Source organism: Saccoglossus kowalevskii, chromosome 13, assembly GCF_978046115.1.
Source record: "Saccoglossus kowalevskii chromosome 13, keSacKowa6.1, whole genome shotgun sequence".
In the NCBI taxonomy this organism is placed as follows: domain Eukaryota; kingdom Metazoa; phylum Hemichordata; class Enteropneusta; family Harrimaniidae; genus Saccoglossus; species Saccoglossus kowalevskii.
In genome coordinates, this window is record NC_140653.1 from 23,041,531 (window position 1) to 23,047,817 (window position 6,287).

General features: G+C 40.6%; 1 long non-coding RNA gene across 1 annotated transcript; it reads right to left on the minus strand.

Annotated features, from left to right (window-relative positions):
• Positions 1-3,652: 3,652 nt before the first annotated feature.
• Positions 3,653-5,073, minus strand: LOC144352343 (uncharacterized). The gene is made up of 2 exons (XR_013420576.1): positions 4,956-5,073; positions 3,653-3,975 (listed from the first exon to the last, which is right to left on the minus strand). It is a non-coding gene; the product is annotated as an uncharacterized LOC144352343 (long non-coding RNA).
• Positions 5,074-6,287: the final 1,214 nt, after the last annotated feature.

Sequence of the window (6,287 nt, forward strand, 5' to 3'; positions counted from 1 at the left end):
GAGATGGCCACACAGCCCTGACATGTAGTCCCAAATATGAATATGACTTCTGTGACAAAAAATGCTCTATGTGTCAGCACTGGCACTTGCAATTTGCACATACAAAAAAAAGTCAAGAGAGACAACAGTGACATTCAATGCCCGGAACTGTCGCCTGGCACAAAAAAATAAGAGGTCAAAGTAGCATTTTGAAGACAAGATTCGCCACAAACGGTTCTCATCGCGTAGCTCTTAGTTTCGATTCAATGGTTCCTCATTTTATAAATATGTATAAATATGTTTAAATATTTCCAAAGATAGAATCAGAGAAAACATGTATGAAAACATGATCCTGAAAGGAGTGGCCATGCCTCTATGTGATAACCCTGAAGAACTTCCAGTTCAACAGAATACTGAAAAGTTGAGGGGTGGGTTACTGTATATTCTCTTAGTTGCGAGTACCACAGACGGCTGTTCCGCCAGAACTCAGGCGACATTTATCGTTGAGGGCAGCACACATGTAACGTATAAGCATAAGAACACCAATATGTATACATAATATTATAGCATATCTTATTGGCAGAATGTTCAATGTTCAGCGGAATATTGTACTGGACAAATGTTGTCGATGGATCCAGACAGATCTACTTGACCACGAGGTTAACAGTGATTTGGCTTCTGTAGACTAAATCTAATATTAACTAATCTACCTTAAATTTCTCCTGAATTGAACTGATGAAATACATATCAAAATTGCAGCTGCATGTGAACACGAAGTTGATTAAACGACCTAAGTATGACTGTCATAGCAACAACAACCAACAATTTTCGCCTGTCCAATACAATACATGTATACTCAATAGGTAAAAGCGCGCGCATCACGTTGAAGCGCCGCCAACGATACTATTGGGCTTTGATCCTAGTCTCAAGACGCCACCACACGATTATATACCAATGCCGGCAATGGCCTCAAGTTCAAAACCATGGCCATAAATCGTAAGTCGGTGAATCACAAATGAATCTGCAAACGGCCACTGGAAGCATTGCGTACTGGTAATGTGTTAGTATCGTAAGCCATGGTTGCTCAAGTATGTCACCAAAACAATCCCTGGCTATGGACAACGTACGTACAAAGTACGTCCTTGCCCTGGCATTCTAAATGCGAAAGTGATACCATAACCGTATCATGGATGTTTTTACTGTCCGAAACTCACCATATTCGACATCTTGGAAAGAGTTGACAAGAGACAGCTAGGGTTTGCGATGAGAGAACCATCACTTCATTATTAATTAGTGAACGTCTGAGGGATGAAATGCAAGAGGGGATCTGTATAACCTTAAAACTATCGTTTTAATCTTGAATTCCATGCTGAATGCCCTCGTTTACCTAAAAATAAACTTGACATTGGTTTTAATGACCTTCTGTACCATTGTTCTTGAAAAAAAAGGAACAAGCTGAATTATTTCCATAGAGGGCGCAATTGCCGGCGGAAGTTAACTGGGAATTGCGACAAGGGAGACAATTCACCTAAGTTTAATACCAAGACTTAGTCACGCTATCGTAAACTTGAAACTGTTATTATCTAAAAAAAGAAATACATAGCCCGTACTAGTCACAGGAGTAACTATCCATATCCAAATATTAGGTTAGTACAATTCCAAAGAATGGCTATAAAAGACAAAAAATGTCTATCGTTACGGATTGAATTCATAGTTTTATATTTTAGTATTCAGAAAGGCTATGGCATACTGTGAATAGATTTGATTCACAATGTGTCGTATGTAAAGATGTAGGATGTTCGGACGACGGGCGGCTTTTTCTAAATTTAACATTATGCAAACACTTATTTCAATGACCTACACCCTAATAGCCGATACCCTGAGAATAAACGGTTGGATGCCAAATTCAGACGCTGCCAAAATGCCATGTCGACACTGGCCTCACCTGGGTTTTCTGGGGTCAAAGGTCATACACTAATGATACATATGACATTGGTACATAATCATTATCATCGAAGGCAGCGACTCCTGGCGAGCAAGTTGACTGGCAATACTTCCCGGTAAGTAATCAACAGAGAAATTGTTGTGTTTTAGTACACGTATTTGTTTTTATCTTTAGTCATTTCAAAGCCCGGTGACTACAATATTCACGCATTCACCGTGAGTGTCATCGGGCGAGATTACGCCAAGTTACCCATACGCGTGGTGTCTGGCTTCCATCGCGTTGTTGCTTTTGAATTCTGCTCGCCAGGGAAACGCCATAGACGTTAAATTTCCAGGATACTACGTAATGCTTAGAATTCCACATGTTAATGTCGTCCTGGTCCAATGCACCACACTTCGACACAGTCTCTATTTTATTCTAATATGCAACTGTCTGGAAAGCATTCTATAATGTGCACGCATTTCGCAATTGTCTGTAGTAATACATAACAAATGTATAGATTTGTATAATCATTGGTGTTAATATCATAAAATGTGAACTGTATACCCCGGCATAGGATGATATGTGTCCATTGAATGACCGGCTACACCCTATGTCGACGGACCCTGGCCGGTCTTCACTTAAGTATGCACACTTCGTAGTACAAAGCGTGGAGTTTTACATATGAAGACCTCGGTTACAAAGAGTGTTTGTGAATTAGGGAGAGGCAAAAAATATGCCCGGGTGTCTGAAAGCCATTGATTGAACTCACCGACCAATCGGGGAGCATACACTCGAAGCTATTGACAAAAAAAACACTGTATTTGCGCATGCTGACCGCGGGGACTACTTAATTTTTTTTTTTTGTATAACAGTAAAGTTTCCTGGCATTCAATCGCTAGTTCCCATGCGTCCAGCAGAGTAACGCTAACCGTAGCCTGGTCGTCTTAAATTTACAAAATGTGTCCAACACGACCTGTATTATGTGAATGCCAGATGTAACTGACCATCCACCAGCGTCGTGTATATCGTGGAACTTGTAACTCACTCTAATTGGCAGATATTTGGAGACTGGCGCAACATACCAAGCCGGACGACGAGGGTCAGTATAAACTTTGACACAATTGTCGATTTCGAGTTATCCTTTTTTAAATGATATAATGGTATATGATTGATTCCGTTTTTAGTTCAGTTGTAGACGCGCGACTTTTGGATGCAGCACAATGTATGGGAATTTATAACCAGTCATTTTAAGGGTCCTGGATTTAAAAAGCCTACCCATTGTAAGTTTGTGTTTAATTATACATAATTAAGGGGCCTGCAAGGCCAATCTACAAAAGGATCTCCTAACTATAGATGAATGGGTCGATAAAATGTGTCCAGCGTCCAGCGCATAGTAGCTCACGGGGCCACTACCGTGTCCCGATTCACCAATGCCACCGTGTCCCGGTTCACCAATGTTGTCCATATTTGAATTGGGACATATAGAAAGTTATTTTCATACATGGTTTGTAAATATGACGTCTGGGTGGCCATTTTGTAGTTCGCGCCATGGGATTTCTCTCATCACATTTGGCAAGCACGTACTGTAAACTGCACTTTGGTCTTTAGAACTTTTCGAACAATCCATCAACTTTTTTTTTTCAAAAGGGGTCCTCTCCATGCTAACAAACACAACCTTCACGAAAAATCCATACATGACACAAAGCACAGTGTGTGTACACGCTTTTTTCCCCGATTCTGCTCCATTTCTACCACATGTTGCTTTTCTTTTTATTGTATATGTATTCATATAAAGCACAGGGGGTCTCCATTTGATTGAATGGAATAATCGAGGTATGCTTTTAAAAGTACACTCTCCAACCTACTGCGCACAGATACATAAGCAGGTCAGTGATGTGATATATTTTTCGGTTTACCGGTCGTGTCGTGCCAATATTCATTATCGCTACAATACTATCAAGTGTTCGTAGGCAGTAAGTAGTGCTGTCATTTGGTTGCTTCGATGGTACTGTATAGTCATTAATCTCCCTAAGTTTGCTGAAGGACGCCGGTCTACATGTATTCCCATGCTAGAAAAATAAAGATTTGCTAATATTAAAAAAAAGTTATTAAAATTGTCAATGAGATTTGATTGTTGACGGATCGACTTTGTATGTGTCTACATCTTTCCGAATCCCGGGTCATTTAGCTCTGGACTACGTGCGTGACCTGGATACATATATTGCACCTCTTCGTAGTTTGACAACCGGGTCTTTTTGCACAATCGACTTTAATGACACAATGGCACGCCTTAATATTTAACCTAAAGATAGCATGGTTTATATTTTAACGGAATCACTTTCGTTATCCTTCTCGTGTTTTATAGTCACTACTTAAAGAAGCGGTGTTGTCTGTAGGCCAGTATGAAAAAAATATTTTTTCATATAGTCTCTTAGGGACTGACATGATTTAATATTTCCTCCCTAGCGCCCCATTGCAGCGTGTAGCACAAGGCGCAGAGAGGAATAAAATACACCAGGTAACTTTCAAGAATTCAAACAAATTATCTAAGACTCCCTGCGCATGCGCGGATATGAAAACAAAAGATTATTCGATGTTCCACTCCCTCCTCACCGCTGGCGTCGTCTTAATTTCTGCTGGGTGCAGTTTAGCTGTTAAACAATTAAGAGTCCCGACCACACCAGTTTCTAATAGCTGGCCGCAGAATCCCCGCGAGAATTCACCCCTCTGACCCCATCGCAGATTTTTTTTTAGTGTTGATTGTTTTCCATTGAGGCGTCATCCATTGATTTGATGGCGTCTCTGCCCATTTATATAAGACCTTTGAAAGCTGTCTAATTTCAACACTAATTACACCCAGTTCCATCAGCGTTGGCTTTCCTATACGCACACCGCGACTATTGAATTACATAATTGACTACCCTAGCATTGATGGTAGTTTTTCTTGAATAAAAAAGATTATTCATACCTAAAACCTTGCACTACTTACATCTGATTGTTGTGACATTTTTTAAAGAAAATATCGCCGATGTAATGTATACAAACTCACCCGGAGTGGAAAACAAGTTTTCCTTTGCTGCAAGGTTCAGTCTGGAAAAAAAGAACGATTTCCATGGCAACAATAGTACTGATAAGTACCATTCTACTAGAGGTGGTAGAAATGCCACCACAATAGTAAAAACAAAAATTCAATAGAGAGGTAACGTTGGGATACTGAAAAGACCCACTCAGCTGGATATAATGTTGATCACGTGGTGCCGGCGACCAATTCATCGAGACTCTGAGCCATTTGACGGCTAATTCCGCCCATACTCCTATCGAGCCTCTCATCACGTTTTAAGCACAACTTGGGGGTAAATACGCATAGTGGTGTTTCGTTTAGTTCCTTTAATATAAAGTTTGAAACACTCCAAAAGTTGACCGTCCGGCGTTTGTCGTGCGTCGTCGAGGGATAGTCACAATTCGTATAATAAGAGAGTTGAACAGGACCACGCAAGCGAACAGCCTTTTGAACTTCAGTGTAAGGATTAGGGATACATTTCTCGCTTGGATAACTTAACTGAAGGAGGCAGTTTGCAGGACAAACACTTCGTTCTATGCCCGGCATTTTCCTCGGTGAGGTTTGGATTTTTTGCTTGGCGTTCCGTTGCGCTGGTATACTCGGCACAATAGGGGTCTAGTGGGCACCATTGACTCACACTCAAAGAGTTCAGTAGTTAGTTTTATCAAATGTTTTTATTTTAAACATCGGCGAGAATACTATAATCATATTATAGAGAGGAGGTTTTGAAAAAAAAAACTAACCACAAAGACGTCATTGAAGAGAAGGACGCCCGTCAACGTAAAGGTATGCTGCATATATTTGTTAGGGCGTCTGTGACTAGAGGCGATTTTCCGGCATTAACCGGGGATGTTGCATATCCAATTAGGCCACATCTACTGGAACTAATGGCTCCGGTGAAAAGATCCTGACCACGTATTGCACTGAAGGTCATGACCTGGCACTTTCGCCGCTTGTATTTAAGACGTATGCATTTCACACTGGTACTTGTGTTAGAGCAGGCTGGCCAAGGACCCCACTTGGGATCACGCCATCCTACGGGGTAATTTGATAAGACAAACAAACACAGGTAAACACAAATCGACTGTTTTTTCATGTCCAAACAAGGTGTTCCAGTGTAAAATTTCAGAATTTACTCGTGGGTACGCTGTTGAAATTACAAGCGAATTCTAATTGGACGGAAGTTCTAAATGCATCGCCATCTTGTCTTTACCTGACGATTACTATCGGCCTCCCATCGGGCAAGAGGTACGTATATAAGATTATAACATTAGTTTTTATACAAATTACGTAACTATTGAGTAAATATTACTTAATTTT